This window comes from Amblyomma maculatum, chromosome 5, assembly GCF_055883805.1.
Source record: "Amblyomma maculatum isolate TAMU_Amacu chromosome 5, ASM5588380v1, whole genome shotgun sequence".
NCBI lineage: Eukaryota > Metazoa > Arthropoda > Arachnida > Ixodida > Ixodidae > Amblyomma > Amblyomma maculatum.
Window position 1 is genome coordinate 2,613,055 of NC_139348.1, and position 18,922 is coordinate 2,631,976.

The window sequence follows — 18,922 nt, forward strand, 5'->3', positions numbered from 1 at the left end:
ACACATATCACGGGTTGATCACGTTCTGCGTGACATTCGAGGCAACACAGGACATTCCACGTCAGTGCTATGAATGAGGGTGGCGCTTGTGAACACTCTCATGTTCGGGTATAGGCCGCATTTATACCCAAGAAAGTAGAAGGTTGGACAGCCGTCGCAGTACCTCAATCGGTAAGAGCAGCCGACGTGATTCGGAGGTCGTTCGGTCGAATTCCTCTAGCGGCAGTTGTTTTAGAAGGTTAGCTCTAGCGTTATTCCTGCATCGACCATGTGACCACCCATACATAACGTTGCACCACGCATATAAAGAAGAATAATGTAACACGTGACGTTGGATATCGGGGATCCAAACATCGCAGGTTGGCGCTGTGGGCGCCAGTGAACAGCGCCCTCTCCGGGCAATGCCGCATACTTTATTGGGCAGAGCGAATAGCTCGCCTGTAGACATTAGTGTCTTTTTCGCCGTCTGCTCACGGAGCCAACTCGCTTTGCCCGCGCTCGCGTTTGTTTGAAAGCTGCTTGCGCGCGCGCGCGCCCTGACCGCAGACCCAACTCGCTTTGCGCGCGGTTTTGGTTCTCGCGCCTAGATTTCCGTTGTGAAAGCTGTCTTGCGTGCGCGCTCCTGCTTCTCGCTCGCACTTCACCGGTTGTAGGTGACGAACTCGAGCTTGGATTAAGTCATGCTTGAAGTGAATGTGCAGCAATGTACACTCTTCGATGCGGTTTCAAGAAAATAGCCCATAGCTGTGGCTGTTTTCACAGTGCAATGTAAAAAAGGGCGAGCTGCTGGTCAGCCATGTGCATACAGAGCACTTCTTCCCGTGTGCTGTTAGGCCGCTGTGAAAGATTTGATGCGCGCTCCCGTCATTTAAAGAATTGGTATTTTGCGCTCATCTCGTCAGCCAATTTTTTTTCGTGAGGGAATAACTGCATATACAAAGCGAAAATGGAAAGACTACCCTAAACGAATCTGCGGCACGAATGCGTTTCTCTTTTTCGCACCTTCATACCGTATTTGCTCGGCTCCCCGTGGTTGCTTCCGTCGAGTTCATATCCTGGTTACATTTGTCTGTTATTTTTGCTTTTTTTGCTTCCATGGTGCTTGATTAGCTTCGGCTCCACGCTGCTGACCCGAACGTCCCTGATTGACACTTGGTGTTTTTTGATATATATGGATGAAATACAAAGATGCATTTTGCGATGTCGATGCACGTGACTGAACACAGGTGGCTAAATCTCGGAGTGACGCACGTTTCTAGCGTTTGTCCACATCGAGACAGCGGTGCTGAGTTGGACGTGTCCGCTGGTCTGGCAAAATTCAACCCGACCGCCTGAGTTTGCTCCGTATGAACTGCGGGTGCGGCGTCGCTCCTCGATGGCATCAGCTAAAAACTTCCCATTTGCTCTCAAGGAAAGGTTTGGGCCAGATTGACTGAAAACTTCGACCGCTTGTGACTTTGCGCGCGTGAACCACCCAGGACTTGGCGGCATGCATGGTGCTGCGTGTTCTCGTTCAAGTCGATGAGTGTCAGTAACAGTGTCACCGTTTGTTTTCGGAAAATCAGCTGGGCACAGCTGTGTCTCTCAAACCACACACAACGACGCCAGCGTGTTCGCGTCTTTAAAAGTGCACTTCGTCTCCTCCTCGACATCCTTATGCAATGATTAAATCAATGGGTGATGTGATATGTGACCGATCTTGAATAATAACCAAACTTCCCTACTGAAAATCCTGTATAAAATCCATACAGGAAATCGTATACAGGTTTATTGTACAGGATCCGGGATACAGGATTGTGTGCCATTACGGGAAATTCCTGTACTGCACAGTAAAGTCCGGAATTAAACCGCGCGGAGCTCTGATACCGGAATTTCTTGTATGGTTGATGGCCCTCGTTTCCGAAAAAAAATGTGTCGCCAGGCAAGAAAAAGTATGCAATAATATGGAATAACGACTAAACTTAAAAAATAAATAAAAAATTATATAAAAAAATGCAGCGACAAGCCTGGATTCGAACGTTGGTCTTCACGCTCTTGAGAAGGATGCTTTAACAGGAAGTTTATGCTTCGGTGAGGTTTTTGACAGTACGATTCTCGAATGAGTACTTATGTCCTGTTTCGCGCAAGAGACTATACAAGTAATTGATAGTAATGCTTTTTCCGCCACCACTGTGTTGTTCTTTATACTTTGGTCTTAAGGGTCATGATGCGTTAAAGAGGGTGCGCAAAATGCAGATTTCTCTTTGTACGAAAACATTTTTTTTTTAAAATTAAACACCGAAGCTCTACCTGTTTATACATGGCTCCATACAAAAAAATATCGTCTGTAAACTGCCATCTGTGTGATGTGTCTGAAACAATTGAACACTGTTTCATTGATTGCAAAAACGCAATTCGCTTTTGGGACGTGCTGCAAAAAACTCTACATGACCAATGACGCGCCGTCGCCGCAGGAACGCCCAATCCCACGGGGCCGCATCCCTCGTCGCCACTATTGCAGTGGCGACAAGAGTGACGAAGCCGGTTCGGTGGCGAACGCAGGACAGATTTATTTTCGCAGACAGAGAATTATATATAGGCAGCTTGCCTGATGACGTAACACAAAAGAACCAATCACATTTGACATGTGACCGTACACCGTCATATCATGTTGCCTTCCTACCATAGACATCTTTCCAGCGCGTACCTTTGTGCAGTGTTCACATATCATTTCTGTGGACAGTGGACGTTTTTTAAAAGCCTTCTCATTTCTCTACATGTGCGAAATTCGCTCTGCTCATGCGCATATAGTCTATTGTGAGGAAGCAGGCGCACAGTGGCCGACCAGTGAGAGACGAGGCAGCAATGGGGTCGTTTGAGCTTTTGGTTCTCAGAAGAGGCGCCTGATTAAGCTGGAGTTTCCGTTGAACGCTTGACCCCTCAACGACAGCCTTCTTTTTTTATCTTTTATACAGAACCTTGGCGATTGTTCCCGCAGCATTTGTTCCGTATGCACGTGTGCGGAAGAGGAAACGTAGGGGTAAGGCAGAGGTTCGGATTGCAGTCACTTCAGTGCTGTTTGTATTTTTGCTTGGGACGCCTCTTTTCCCAAGTTTTTGATTAGCCGATATCCTTTCCTGAGTCTTTGATTAGCGGGAGGAAACATTATTTTACTTTCTTTGACCGTCGATTGGAGAGAGGTGTCGTCTGATTTCTTATTGATTGCCGTCTTCGCCGAAGGCGGAGACAGAGGGCTGAAGAGTAAGCTCTCTGGGCTGATTTCTTCTAATCAACCGTTCAGACATGTAAATAGTTTTCTGCTTGCTTGTTTCGTCTTGTTTTATTTATGTGTAAATAATAGTTAACCTTCTTTTTCTGCCATCGAGTGTTGTGAATTTTCGCGAGTTCGAACCACCAATCTATCAAGAACCCTCGATTTCATTAACAGGTGTTTCCTTACATCGCAACATGAAGGGGAAACTCAACTGCATCTCTCCTGTCGATTACATTGTGGAACCCCTGACGCCTTTACCTGAACGCCACCGATGCGGCCACGAGACTGTCCACGTCCAGCGCCTTCAGCAATACGACCCTGCCACTTTGCTTAGTCGCCAGGGTGGCTCCTCTTCTCCCCGGGGGCCCTTGTAAGGATGAAGATGTACTTTGCAAAGATGAAGATTCTGCGCGCTGTCTTCAGTGGTATCGCTATCGGTGTGTACGCTTGAGCTGCCTGTTCCATGCTTCTCGCGTCCCAGTACCTGTAATAAACATCCATCCTACATCGTATACACATATTGCAGCACCGCTTCAGCGCGGTCACTCAAAAGTTCATAAATTACAATGGTTACAAACTGCAAAGATGCGCTACTTGCTACCCTATGTGTAGGACAGAACTTTGCATATTAGATGGCGTCTGCCATTTTCGTATTTGAAATTGTACGCACTGCCGGTCTACAGGGGCCGAATAACTGAAAACTGCATAGCGAAGGACCGCCGGTGTGCTAGTTGTCGATTTCGATGTATCATTCCAAGCACTCTCCAGTTACAACGGTAGCATCGTGGCCGACTTGTTTCGATATTTCACTCATACGCAATTCGTGCCAACCAGCTGCCTAGAGTTTCAGTGCACAACGCGCAAGAGAGTCCCTTGCGTCATCTGAGGAAAGCAAGACGCAAGGGAAGCAAGCAAGACGCATTTCCGCTTTTAGGCAGCCGTGACGCCGCTTCAAGTATAAAAAAAAACTGCCCATGAGCAACGTAATTGGCACGTGGTGTTGCCGCCGGGCATTTGCTTGTACCCGCCGCGGCCGAGAGGAGGGTAGCGCAACGGGCGCCAGCAGCACGCGGAGAGAGAAAGAGAGAAAGAGCGCGAAGCCCGCGTTGCAGGCGGCGCGGCGGCGTCGCGCCAGATGAGCGCCGCTTGGGGAGGAGCGCGCGCTGCAGTCATGCAGCCAAACTTGAGGTTTGGTTCCCTATAACAAACACGGGAAAGACAATTCCTGAAAACATTGCCGCGACAATGTTTTCAGAATCCTGGAGCTTTGAAGTCGCGCCTTAAGGCCGGAATACATGCGGCGTTTTTTTCCACGATTTTCTCGCGTCGAAAACTGCCGCGCCGACGCGACGCCCAGCTCGAGATACATGGAACGACTAAGCGGCGCGGGCGCCGCCGCGGATCCCTCGATGCGAAAGCAAATGCATCAGCAAGCGGAAATAACCGCAGAGCGAGGCATGTGAGTGAAGCGACGCTGATAGTTGTGTTAAAATCGCGTAAGGACTCATTCCAACACTACTGTGCTAAAAGTAGAAAGCGTACATAGGTCACATAAGGATTTGGCTCGCTGGAATGAAAGAAGATACCTCGGAATACCCGCTCGGATACAAACGGCACGGTTTTTATTATTATTTTTTTACGAATTTCGCTTCAGGGAGAAAAGAAATACATTACTATCCGAGAGTAGGTCGTATACTCACAAAAAAGTGACATTCTGTGCTTGATTAAGCGTTTATTTTTACGATAATCCCATTTCTGCGGCCAAACTGCCTCACACCTCTTCGGCCATGGCGGCAATGTTGGCAGCGGCCGCTCAAACCGGAAATGCCAGCTTTCCGTGCTCCTATTGGCTCGCATCCTCAGTAGCTTCCCGTTAGAGTGGACGCCGCGCCGTCCGCACGTCAAATATCTGGCAGGGCCAGATCGGCGGCGGTGCGCGTTTTTTTTTTTTTCGTTTTCTTTTTTTTTTTGACGCCGGCGTCGAGCGCGCGCCGTCGGGCGTAAAACGCCGGCTTGACGCGGCAAAAACGCTCTATGTACTCCGGCCTTTACGACCTGCTTAGACTCAGCACCTCCACCAAGTGTAATGAGGCGGACTGGACAATTTGTACGCGAATATCTTCACTGACACGTTCCTGCTATGAAGGCCAGTGTTCCTAAGAGCGAGCTCAAGCTTCGTCAGCATTGTCGTCATCGCCTCCTTTTACGCTTCTTGCTAGTGCCGCAAATGTCAACTTCCCGTTTACCCCATATATCGACTAACAGGCACACTATTTGGCAGTGGAATTGTCGCGGATATCGACGTAAGAGGCTGGTTCTGCAGCAACAACTTAGTGAAAAGGACAATCTGGAAGCAACCGCTATACAAGAAGTAGGAATACAAGCAAAGCTAACGGGATATTGAGCTTTAAGTACGGAAGGGGAGAAACCGCGGGTGGCTACACTAATTAAGAGAAACATAACAGCAATCAGGCATGACATAGAGGTTGAAAACATTGACCACGTCCTCGTCGAACTCACAACAAACAAGAAGACAGAAGGAAGCCTTTTCATCCTGAATGTATACAGCACTCCGCGGCAGAGAAAGGACAAATTTGGCCCACTATTCCAAAAGACTTTGAAAATTGCCAACAACCAAGCACTGATCGTTTTAGGCGACTCTAACGCTCCACACCCAGCGTGGGGCTACAAGCGAGAAGATATAAAGGGCTGGATCCTCTGGCAAGACGCTAACGCTGTTAACGGATCCACAGAATCGAATACGAAGCGGAAACAGCGTGACAGAAGACACTTCTCCTGATTTGACCTTAGTCATGTCAAAGACGCCACATGGTGTAACGCTCAAGAGAACCTTGGCAGCGACCATTACATCATCGAAACTGTGGTGGAAGGAGGACCCCGAAGAATCAAAGGCAAGAAGGCTACACCAGTGAAGTGGGAAACCTTCAGGGAAATCTGAAGCCAAATAGGAAGAGGAGAAATCACAAATATAGAACAGTGAGAAACAGTGGTTCGTGCAAACGTTAAAGAAGGAACCATAGAGGTGCTCGAAGAAGCAGGTGTGGATGATGTAGACAGCCTTCTTCTGCACTTATGGCAAGCCAAAAAGGGATTGGAGAAGAAGCTAAAGCAACAAAGATGGAACAGGACCGTACGACGCATACTGGCTCGGCTCAAAAAAGAAATAGAATAATATGCACTTCAGCTATGTAGGCAAAATTGGGAATCTACATGCAATACCTTGGAAAGATCCATATGACTAAAGATAACATGTCAGCTACTACGCTACCTGTTGGAGTCGGAAGTTTGCAAATCAGCGTAGAAGCAAAACATTCAAAAGATTGTCCATTCCTACGAGGGGACGGAAAAGGAGCTCCTTGAAGAATTGCAGGCACGCTATGTGGTAACACCTGTCCCTGAAGCACTTCCAGACTACCAAGGACCGCCAAAACTGGTCCTGGATAGACCCATAGAAGAGTTAGAATTCAGGGCTGAAATTGCTCGCCTTAAAGCAAAGCCAGCAGCGGGGACAGATGGAGTGAGCAACAAAATGTTGCGAAATCTGGACGACGACTCAATTGCTGCCCTCGCAGGGTACATGCAAGATTGCTGCGAACTTTGACCACATGGAAAACAGCGCAGATCGTCATAATCCCCAAACCTGGAAAAAAAAAATAGAAGCGTTCAACGCTGCTGAACCGAATATGGAGCGAAAGCATTAGCTGCGGGTGACCGAGCGTTCTTCTTCTACTTCTTCTTCTGTTTGGCGCAGCGCCGGCTCGGGGACCACGGACACGGGCACGGCCCACAGCGACGAGCGGTTAGACCTGGCGTAGTATTGCTTTCGCAATAAAAGCTACAGATTGAAAATTTAAGAACAATTACTTTGGCATCCTGCATGGGGAAACTCATGGAACACGTCATACTGACAAGAGTAAACAGATACATGGAAGACAACGGACTCTACCCAAACTCTATGATTGGCTTCAGACCTGGTCTGTCGACCCAGGACATTATGCTGCAAATCTAACACCAGATCATTGAAGCGCATACTAAAGACACGCTAGTTATCCTGGGCCAGGACTTAGCAAAGGCCTTCAATAACGTCAAACGCAAAGCAATATTTGAAAACTTACAAGATCTCGGCGTAAGTGAAAAACTTACAACTAAGTAAGGGACTTTCTTTCAAGGCGAGAAACAACCATCCAAATTGGAGAATACAAGTCAGACAAATTTACCTTGGGGAGCAGAGGAACATCTCAGAGCTCAGTCCTCTCACACCTGCTCTTAAATGTGGCACTCATCAAGCTTCCATGGAAGCTTAAAGAAATTGAGGGGCTAAACCCTAGCCTCTACGCAGACATCGCACTCTGGACCACGGGAGGTAGTGATGGACAAATTGAAGACATCCTTCAGGCAGCTGTGAAAACTGTTGAAGAATACGTAACCCCTAAGGCCTGAAATGCTCTCCCGAAAAGTCAGAGATGCTCGTGTACCAGCCACGTGCACGCAGCAGATTGGACAAACAGCCGAGAATCGAACTAAAGGCAGACGGATTTCCAATCCCCAGAGTGGACAAGATTAGGATCCTAGGTATGTGGCTGCAGAAAAATGGTCGTCACGGAGAAGCTATAAAGAAACTCGAAGGCTGTGCTCTACAAACGATACGTCCAATTAGACGCATCGCAAATCACAAATCGGGCATGAGAGAAGCAAACCTCCTAAGACTTGTACGTAAATGCGTTTGTCATCAGCAAGATCGCCTACGTGGTCCCGTACTTACACCTTGTCATATGTGAGAAGGCTAAGCTTGAAGCAATCATCAGGAAGAGAATAAAAAAAACAGCCCTTGGTCTCCCCTTCAGTCCGTCTACGAACCGGCTAATGAAGCTGGGGGTGCACAATACGCTGTAAGAGGTGATAGAGGCCAACCAAATCTTCCAATACGAAAGACTGGCAAAGACCCGGACAGGAAGACGCATCTGCTAAAGCTAGGCATTTGATACAAAAGCCAAGGGGACCAGAAGACGGATGTCCCGATGGAAGTTAGGAAGCGACTAAAAATCCCCCAGGTGCCACGAAACATGCATCCAAAGCATCGCCAGGAAAGAAGGCAGAAAATGGCGGAAACGCTACAGAGGATATATCAAGGAAGACAGGACGTAGTTCTTTGTCGATGCCGAGTATGAGTAAAGGCATTTTATGGTTGCGGTAGTGTCAGATGAACAGAATCTAAGCAAGAATAAGCAGTAGAGCTTGGCTCACACGACTGAAGAGGTGGCGATTGCCCTTGCAATAGCAGTGACAATGGCTACTCCAAATATAAGTGATCAGAAAACAGCAATATGTAATTTTCTCGAGGAAAGGGACTCTCCACAGGCAAAAAGGATACAGAGAACACCTCAGGATGACAGAATAATCCGCTAACATGGTCACCAGCCCACTCCCAGCGTCAGGGAAATTAGGGAGCTCATAAGCTTGCCCGCGGTTTCACCTTCCAGGTAAGCTCTGATCCTCAATACACTTTTAGCAGGGACAGGATAGTCAGCTACAAAGCGATTTCTGAACACTATCGGCTAAACAGGGTAGAATACCCACCGGCAGATAGGACACTAAATACGATCCAAGAAATCATTTGGAGGCGCTTACAAACAAGGACTTTTCCGAACCCAGCCACCCCAACGCAGTGGTACCCGGAACAATTCTCAGATAGGTGAAAACTATGTCAGGATAAGGAGGAGCTGGTACATATAATATGGACGTATCCAGAAATAAAAAAAAATATAAATGAACAGACAAAAAGGAAAGAATTTTGGGAGACTACTGTTGAGCTCACAGCGGTGTAATCTGACTGGCCGAACACGCCGCCCCGGTCCAAGGGCTCCAGGCCGACGTGTGGGCGGATTGGTTGCCGCCTATCCTGTATCTTTTGGAGATTAAAGTTTTACCACCACCACTACCATCGCATACGAATAAGTGAAAACTGCCTTCGAATATCTAATATCTGACAAATGAAAAAAGACTAGAAAAGTAAAAATAGCAAGCATGGATCATCTTGTTTGTTTCAGAATTGATGTGGTGTTTGCAAGGAAAATTAAACTAGAATTGCACAGAGGCGTACTCCGAAATGTAAATCCTATATGCATTTTTACAAGGTTCGGCATAGTGGACTTTTTGTATAGGATGAACGTGCTTGAAACCGGGTGGAGCTGTCATATTGCTGCTGAATGCAGTAAACTCTAGTTAATTCGGCCTTCAAGGCACCAGAAAAAGAATGTTCGAATTAGCCGAAAGCTCGAATTATCGAATGGGCCTGAAAATCTGCCGAAAGTCGTTTTCATAACAGTAATTGTATCTGACGGGCACCTGCACGATGGTTGTCTGCATTTGAGATGAAATCCAGAGGAGAACGATGCTTTTTACGGTTTCGTCAAGTGCTTCGGTTTGTGCACACAGTCGGCAAGGTCCACTTCACAGGAGGGCAGGTCCATCTTCCCGAAACGGCCCTGGCGCGTTTTGAGGCAGCTTCACTCCACAGATTCGTGTTCAAGAATTGCGGTGAAGCGGGCAGTGCATTGAAACTGCGGTGAACTCGAAAGGGCTGCCAGAAGTCGGAAATTTTCTTAAATTCGAAAATCACGATTATTAGTTATCAGTTTTTGAATAAGAATCGTATAACACATATTCGATTCGTTTTGAAGATATTTGAAATATTCGTACAATATATACATATATATTATCATATACTATCAAATCATCCATAGAAAGTTTGTGTACCTAAACCCACTCTCTCATGTAATACCCCTTGAATGGGGCCTATGAGGTATTAATCAATAAATATAAAAATAATGAACACACACACACACACAGGGTTTCCAATCCCAAGCTAAACGTAACTATAATTTTAAAACATAATGAATCCTAGCTAGCCCACTGAAACCAACTAAGAGCTGTTCAAAGTCGCCTGTCCTAAGTGCATTTTATTCGTCCGTAACAAATATTTATTTAGAAACTGGTCATGAGCTATCTTTCATTATTTGCTTGAGGAAAACGGTGTCAATGCAGAAGTTGTAGACAGCCTTTAATAACGGATAGCCACAATGCTAAAATTATTGGCGTTAAAAAAAGCCATCACGGGACGAGCTTTAATCTTAAATCAATCGCTCAGTGCGCCTACAAATTTCGGAGAGAACACTGTAGAGAAAACCAGATTTTGTCATTTGGGATGCGTCTTAGAACTTCGAACTGACGGCCTTGGCGCCGCTGTCACCATTTATAACTCCGGAGCGCCGCGAGGCGCAGCCGCTGCCTTGCGCGGCGAGTGGCGCAGCAGATGAACCAGGCCTCAGCGCGCCGGCGTGTTTGCCGGCGGCTGAAGGCATGTCAGCGGCACACGCGCGAGTTGAAAGCAATGACTTGACACCGTGGAACCTAGCGGCTCCGGAAATATGATGAATTTAGTATTCCTGTTGTGTTGATTTCTTTTTTTTTCATAGTTGGCTGATTTGAGTAACAGACTCAATTTATGTGGGCGGTGTGGTGTGCAAGGTTGCCATTGCACTTAATAATGGTAGCGAGAAGAATAGGAAAGGTATCACTTTATCGTCCCTGCCTACGAGTTCATTTTAAAAGCGTGGGCGTGTCCCTGCGTAAAAGGAGTGTTTGAAGGTCCCTCGCCTTAGTACTATGTGCACTTAGTTAAGACCTGGTCCGCGCGAACCGGGACCGTTAATTTCCGAAAATTTAAAAAAACAAACAAAAAAAAGGCAGTGCTCGGTGTGAAGAACTTAACGCGGCAACTTGAAGAGCAAAAGGAAGACATACACCCACAGAGCACTCACGTCGACATTTCATCACACTTCCACCCCTCTCCAAGTTGCCGGGCTTTCTGTTTTAAAGCAAAGTGCAACGTCGACTTGCCCGGAAGCATTTGCTTTGCTAAGGTAGAAGTAACATACGTGTGCTGGTTCGTGTGGGCTTTTTTTATCTGCACACGTATGTTTTCTGCCTTTGTTAATGTACGGCTCTTGATGTCGCCCAGAAAAACAAGCTTATGGGCCCGAGACAGCAAAAAAGAAGCAGCGTGTATTGCTTGAGTGCTCAAATGCACGAGAGATATTTACAAAGACGCCATCAGTTTGCTTCGTAAATACGATACTTTGTGCTTCCTTCTGATCATTCGTGGTGAAACACCAATGGCAAAATTATGTTTGATTCCTGATTATTTTCATTATACTTGGTATTCAGCTTCCTTCTAAGTATTTCTCCCCTTCTTTGGCGCCAAAGGGTGCGCCTCTACTTCTGTTTTGAATTCAAACGTTATGCACACGGCACATATTAGAGAGAGCATAGCTCGATCCGCTGTTCACTGCTGTGATCTGGATACGCGCAGCGCCTCTGCGCACGCTTACGGCTCATACTCTCATTGGTTCACGCTTGGTGCACTTGATTTGAGGACACCAGTTGATGCCACATGCTGCATGGACGACGGCGGGGATGCCGTGCTTGCCAGGACCGGTCAATGCGTGTGCACTGATGGCGTGCGATATTCTGAAGCATCCTTTTAGACATTTAACGCAGCTTTTGGCTGAAATTGAGGAATTGGCTGGATAAAGCAACTCACTTAGGAAAAGTTTTTGGAAACCTTCTCTGGGTAACTGACAAACACTGCGACTGCTCAGCCGCTCAAATCGGATGTGAAACACCCTATGAGAAATTTGCCGTGCAAATCATAAAGTACTACTTAGTGATGTGCGCGCACTTTTAAACTAGATTTTTCTCAGGAAAAGATCTTGTTGAAGTGAGGAAGATAAAAACGCAGGAGAAAAGTCGCTTATTGGGCCTATTCCTTTGTATTACACATATAGTAGTAGTAGTAAGTGGTTTTATTATTATTATAGAATAAAATAAAAATAATAAAGGAAGAAAAAGGTTTTTTGCCTGCCCCGGTATCTACTATCGAAATGAGATGAAACACCTGAACTGGGTCGGCGGAAATAAAGGGATATCAAGGAGGCAGGTAGGAGAAATCAAAGAGCTGAGCGACAGGGAGAAAGGACAGTTTAGTTTAAGAGGTAAATGAGTATAATACAATATTGTACATACACATATACATGCATATATCGTAAATGTTTGTGCTAGTACATCTTTTGCCAGTATCGTACGTAACACTTTCTCAGTTTGCATTCATGCATGTTCTGCATCACACTGTATTCGATGAATGTATTCCCATTTGCTTTTGCAATATTGTCTTGCCTTGCGTGCATTTCTAAAGTGTTTAATATATCGAAGCATGTCTTTTTGTCACGTATTAATAAAAAGTTTGACCTACACGAATATGTGAATAAAAAAAACTACCGGGCGCACTCAAGTCTCTTTACGTATTGTAAATGCGCAAGCGTTGATTAAGTGCTCCTCTCATGCCCTGTCGCATGCTTCTTTAGCCTAGTTAGACGAGCGTTAGCTCGGTTAACACTTGGTTTTGTATGGTTTTGTATTTTGTATTCTACTCGTCAGACCTTTTCGGCGATATATGACTTGGCTTTGTAGCTAAGTCAATTGGTAACGACAGGTAACTAGGATCTGAAATTAGCGCAGTGCAGCTGTACTGGGTACAAGCTATTCAAGATATATGAAGGGGCTGGAGCAGAAAGTTGGCATTCAATCGCAACAATTAATTACAAGAATCAATAAAAAGTCAGATATTAGTTCATTGCAATTATATTCGTCATAAGCTATTCAAGGATATAGGACTTGATGCTGTAGCGTATGTTCAATAATAAATCACGAATACCCAATTAACGACAACTAATTAATGCCTGCAGTTAGTCCAGTGCAAGTATACTTTACTTTTCAGTATACTGCTTAATGATGTAACGTAAAGTTCAATATCAGTTCAGTTCAGTCGTGTCCGACTCTTCGTTACCCTATAAACTATATCACGCTAATAATTCCGGTCTGCCATTATCCTTTCGAATGCCACATAAGTTCATCTGTAATGCCTCGAAGATGCCATCTAACCATCGCATTCGCTGCCTAAATCTTCTCCTGTGTTCCTCAATCTCTTCTAGTGTCAAATGTTTCTCCATGCAACTCCTCTGTTCGCATCAGATGACCAAGTAACTAAGCTCTAGCTTTAGAATTTGACCTAACAATGAGCATAGAGCCAGGGTGTATGCTCACCAATATCGACTGATTTGATTTTTTCGTAGTCCAAGGAGCTGTCAAGTGTCTCAAGAGTAAAGAGAGAGTGAGAGAGCCAAGAAGAAAAGTTCAGTATAATCGGAATTAACTAATTAACGGGCAATAGAGGTAAACTATAATTAGTCCAGCGCAGCCATACTCGACATAAGGTACAAAACTACTGCGGGCACATTCTGTACACATATTCTGTACACGGTGGGCAAGGAACAAGCAACAATATGTATGTCTCCAGGTAGTGAAAAATAAAAATATACGCTATTGTTGCTTCAGAAAAGGTAATACCTCAGAAATGCTGCCTTTCGACCATCGCGCGCCAGCTTTCGCTGCCGCTTCACGGCGTCAGTCAGAAGCCTGTTTCTAACGTTGCGCCACCTTCTCCGGAAAGCGGCCCGGCGCCGCCCTGGATGCACAGGGGAGGCGGAGAGTTTTCAGACTGAAGCTGGTTCTAGTAACCTTTACTGTCACGAGGGAGCTTTTTATATTGCTGGACATGTCGTTATCGGGTAGTGAAAAATGCTTTATATAAGCGTTACCTTGACGAAAGCAAAATTGGAAGCCGTTTTTTAGAAGTTGTGCAATTTTGCTCTTTTCGGGCGAATAACTAAGAAGTCAACTAATTAGGTTTTGACTTTGACTTTTATGAAGGAAAAAATACTTCAGACTAGGCCAGTGATACTGAACATCTCTTAGTTTACCTGAGCTAGTGCTTGCCGTAGTTTTTAAACATTTGGTTAAATTTAACTAACTGGGACAATCTGTATATAATAATTATTTCGTGCACAGAGGACTGTATGGGCCAATGTCGCGGCACACTCCGCGAGCGGCAGCGCGCGGCCGTACATAAATGCCGTCAGCAGTACAAGATCCACGCGAATGCATTTCTGGAGCTTTAGCACACGGATTTGGTTCTTTTCGGATGGTACAAATATTTTTCACTACAATGTATGATTCGCGTAATCGAGATGTGACTGTACATATAACCTTTTGAACAGCTGTTCTTGTAGGTGCAGGTCATCGGACCCCCCCCCCCCCCCCCCATACTAGCTCCTAGCAATAAAAACAAATTACGGGGACACTTAATCTCCCCCTTGAAATGTATGAAACTATAGCGTAGGCTACCAGCCCACATACAAGACCCCGCTCTAACCAAGCCGTATGAATGGGTCTCCATCTTAAAGCAGGGCGAAACGTAATAAGTGGAAGAAACACGGGCCAACACAGCGCTAGTATATTCTCGTGTTTGTTCCACTTCGTCTTGTATTTTGCGCTGCCTTAGGAAAAATGCTTTCCAACTTGGCCCAGCTTTCTGTTTTCGTAAATGGGCCTACGTGCACTATAGAGGTAACGGGAATTTAAACCCGTTTTATACATCCAGGCAGGGGTAAGAGCAGAGCCCGTGCGAATGCGATTTAGCAAAGTGGTATGTGGAACATGTCTCCGCTTTATTCCACATGTGCTGCGTGCGGGGATATAGAGCACTACATTATGTGCTGTCCACGGTACAGTGCGGAAAGTTGTGTGTTGTTCGCTTCCCTCAAGAAAACAAGACTCCTCCACATTTCATTTCAGGGCATTGTCTACCCGGGCGGAAACCGGTCTTGTAGGAAGGAAGTTTCAGGCCTTCTTTTAACTTTAACTACAGGATTCGTATCTGGGATCCAGATGGTAACAGAAGTAGTGACTATTACCTATTACGTGTGATTATGTGTGACTCACTTGCCAACACTATTGATTATTTATGTGGAGCTATGGTGGACCAATTGCCGGTAGAGCCCACAAGGCTAATCCCACCTGTAGTCAGTAACAACCTCAACGTCAATCTCGTGAATTTGAACGTCCTGGAAGGCTGCTTCTGATATCACCCTCACATTTAACAGGAAGAGGCCCTAGTTGGCAGCTCCTGCCAAACGTACGTCATGGCTAGCTATACGTCAATTTAGTGCACGGCCGTGTCAGTTGCCAGCTACCGCCTACCAGCGCCGCGCTCGTGCCGCGAACACCGATGCAGGTTTTTCGATGAACGAGGTACTTAGCGCTATCGCGTAAAAAAAAAAAAAAAAACTGCAGATTTCGAACATCTCGCGAAGGCAGTCGGTGTTTACTGGTTTGCACTCACCGAGAATGATAGGCGTGCTACACGTCGTCAGGCCTAGCAACTGAATGTTCTAGCCGTACATTATAGCTCTTGGGCATGCACAATAAATATTTTTCAGTACCAAGAGGGAACTAGAAAGAAAGAAAAATTAAACACCTGCCAACTTCCCAATTTGTACTTGCCATAGGTCCTGCGGTGCTTCCGTTCCTTCACTTCACTCTGGCATGCTCTCGTGTCCCATCTAGAGACAAAGACGGCAACGCCCTTACAGTCAGCTGAAAACGTGGCATTTATGACAAGTTTCTGGTGATCTAGTCTGGCCGTTCGCTCAGCAGCAGAGTAAAACGACGGGAAGAAGCGTCGCGGTCTGTGCACGGTAGTTTTTTCTTTCTTCGCGAAACTATATGGCTTCGGGATGGTGGGCCAGAGAATGTGAGAAACGTGACTCGGGAAGCCCGCGCGGGACTCAGCTGCGTGCATACTGGGCGGTTGCTTTTCTCCGGAAGTATCGTGGAAGGAGGGATGTGCTGCGGGCGAGCAGAGCCCCAACGGTTTTCGCAGCTTTAGTGGAATAAAAAAAAAAGAGGTAAGCGCGGCGATCATGTTGGCAACGTTTCGTCGATATAGTCCCCACTAAAGCAGAAAGAAAACGAAGCTCAAAATCAACAGAAAAATGCCAAGTGAGGAAAATTTCGCAAGACTACTCTATTCGAGTCCCAGAACTTTCGTATAATCACGTCGTCCCCTTCCACTATTCTCAAAGCTATCACTATAAGGAACACCTAAAATGAGATATAAATAAAAACAAGCACGGTATTCCGCGCCAAAAAGGTGTTCGTGAAGAAAAAAGATGGAATAAAAATAAAGAGAAGAAGGATATAAAGCAATATCTACATGAAATATAAGGGCTCCGTCCAAACGAGTAAAGCTGCCTTTAGATGCGGCAACTCTTTGTTCTGTTCTATTTTTTTCTGCCAATATCTTTTCGAAAGAACCGGTGACATAGCGAGGCACTTAGCGAAAAATGTGCAGGAAAGGACTATAGCAATGATATAGAGCAGGTGATTCTTATCGACGGCGATGAGAGTTTTATTCATGCAAGAAGTCTTAGGTAGCCCGCGTCTTATTGAGCCCTTACTGAGCTGCTTTGCTCTTACAAAAGCACGCGATTGTTAGCGCTTTGTTTACGTGCAGTAATAAAATTGTTTAAGTGCAATCCTGTACATTTCTCTAAGACAAGGTTCACATGTATAGACTTGGCTAAAAGTCATTGGGCCAAGACTTCGTTTGAGCAGAACATGGAAGCTACGAAATTTTGGAAAGGATTAGACTGGACCATGACTTTAAGGCCAGAGTATATTCTGGTTATGGTGACATCCTTCGTTACTTTTTTGTTAGAACTGTCCAAGATTGGAACAGTGTGCCATCAAGCACTGTGTGTGTTCCACGAAATGATGCTTTTTGTCGTGTATTGAATTATTATGTCACGTCATATTTAACGCATGCAACCGCCCTGCTGCAATGCCCTATAGGGCGACGCAGGTATCCAATTAACAATAAACAAAAAGAATGAACAGAAGACTGCCCCACCATTAGATACGCTGAGACACGTAGCTGTCATTTCGTGTGTCACACACAGGCGAAAAAGTGGAGAGACCACGCCTCTGGCTGCAGAAGGGGCTGCGGGGCACCACCATGACGCTGCTTTCTCGCTACAGGGGTGCCTGGAGTGGCGAGAAACTCACTCTCGTGCGCGTGCTTAATAGTTTGATGAGTTTCTAGAGGAGCCTTCGGCTACTCAGCTGCTGACGGTCACGAAGAAGCAGAGCACGCATTGCAGTGTACGGAACATGGCGCTGTCTGACGTCAGCACCAACGCCACGCCAATCCGCGGCGCTCGGGAGTAGTAAAGGGCCGTTTGATCTTAGCTGCACCATTTTTCGCTTTTTTCTGCGTACTGAAGAGATAATATTTTGATCTTGTCTAGAGTTACGTAGTTGTCTGCATGTCGTTTTAGCCGCCTGACGCATCTAGCAGCGTATTCGGGTCAGTGATTCCAAACAATATCCTTGCTCGATGAACCTGAAAACCGTTAGCACTGATGTTTGGGTGAGTTGGTAAGCCATTTTGAAGAACAGCAGCGCGACTTTGACGAGGAAGGAAGGGAGGCCTTCGGTCGTAATCAAAGTCGCCCTGTTCTTCAAAACCTGAAAACGCTCTCGAAAGGGAGATTTAGATTTGCATCCTTAGTTCTGTAGTCTGAATGACTACAGCGACACTGTGACATATTTTGTGCTTCTTAATTAGCTCGCTGAGTTGTTGCAGATCCCAGGTAAGCAAATCTCTAAAGACCACAAGAACTGTGACAAAACTGCTGGTTCCCACCGTGGCGTTGCAGTGGTTAGGGCGTTCGACTACTGTGTCCAAGGATGCGGGATCGAATCCCGACCTCTTGTGATACGTCTTTACAGCACTTCGGTGGCTCGCAGTGGCTACACATCAACATGTAGGGCCTAACCTCCAATGTCGAGCTTAGTTTCTCGCGGCGTGCATCGAGACTGCCAATTACTCGCGCGAGTTGTACGCTCGACGTCAAAATGTATTCCAGAGCTCCCTGAATACGCGATGCGAGGCCGACACCTTGTCCAGAATCACAAGGAGTAAAATTTCCCTGCTCCAAGTTTAAAAAGCTTCTCGTTAACTTGCGCGATATTCTGCAGCCACATTTGTTTCTCGCTTCATTTCTTTCGTTCCGGCGGCACACAGGCCGCTACTAGCCGGGCAAAGCTAACCAACTCGACTGCACCGACGCACCTTGTTACGAAGGGCCCCGGTTCCACTTCCGCCAAACTCGTTACGGGCAAGTTTGAAGGCCGACGCTCTTTGAAGCCGGCGCGAGCGCCGCAGTTTCCAGAGCAGGGCGCTCCTTCGCGTGCCAGTGTGCGAGGGGGTCGGCAGCTCGTCAGAAACGCAGCATGCTAATTGAAGCGCTGCCCATGTTGCCCTCTCTGACCACGGGCCCGCTTCACGCTCTGCAGTGCAACGAAGGGTTGACCGGGCGGTGCGCAAGAGTCGTCAATGAAATCGGCTTGGTGGTCTGCACATGTGATGGCCTCAGCTGGGGTATAGGGGGCTTCAGCAGTACCTCGTTTCTGGCGTTGACTATCGCACCCATCCCTTCGACCCTCAAAAGAATCGTCATCCATTGGGGCGCGAGGAACAACCAATAGAGGGCTGTGCGAATGTTTGCATCTTTCAGGTATAGAAGAAAATATTGCTGTATCCGGCTCATGTCCAATGGAATCATTCGGAAAATTGGTATTGTTTCGAAATATTTCAAAGCTGGGTCTGGACAATACAGTGTAAGCAAT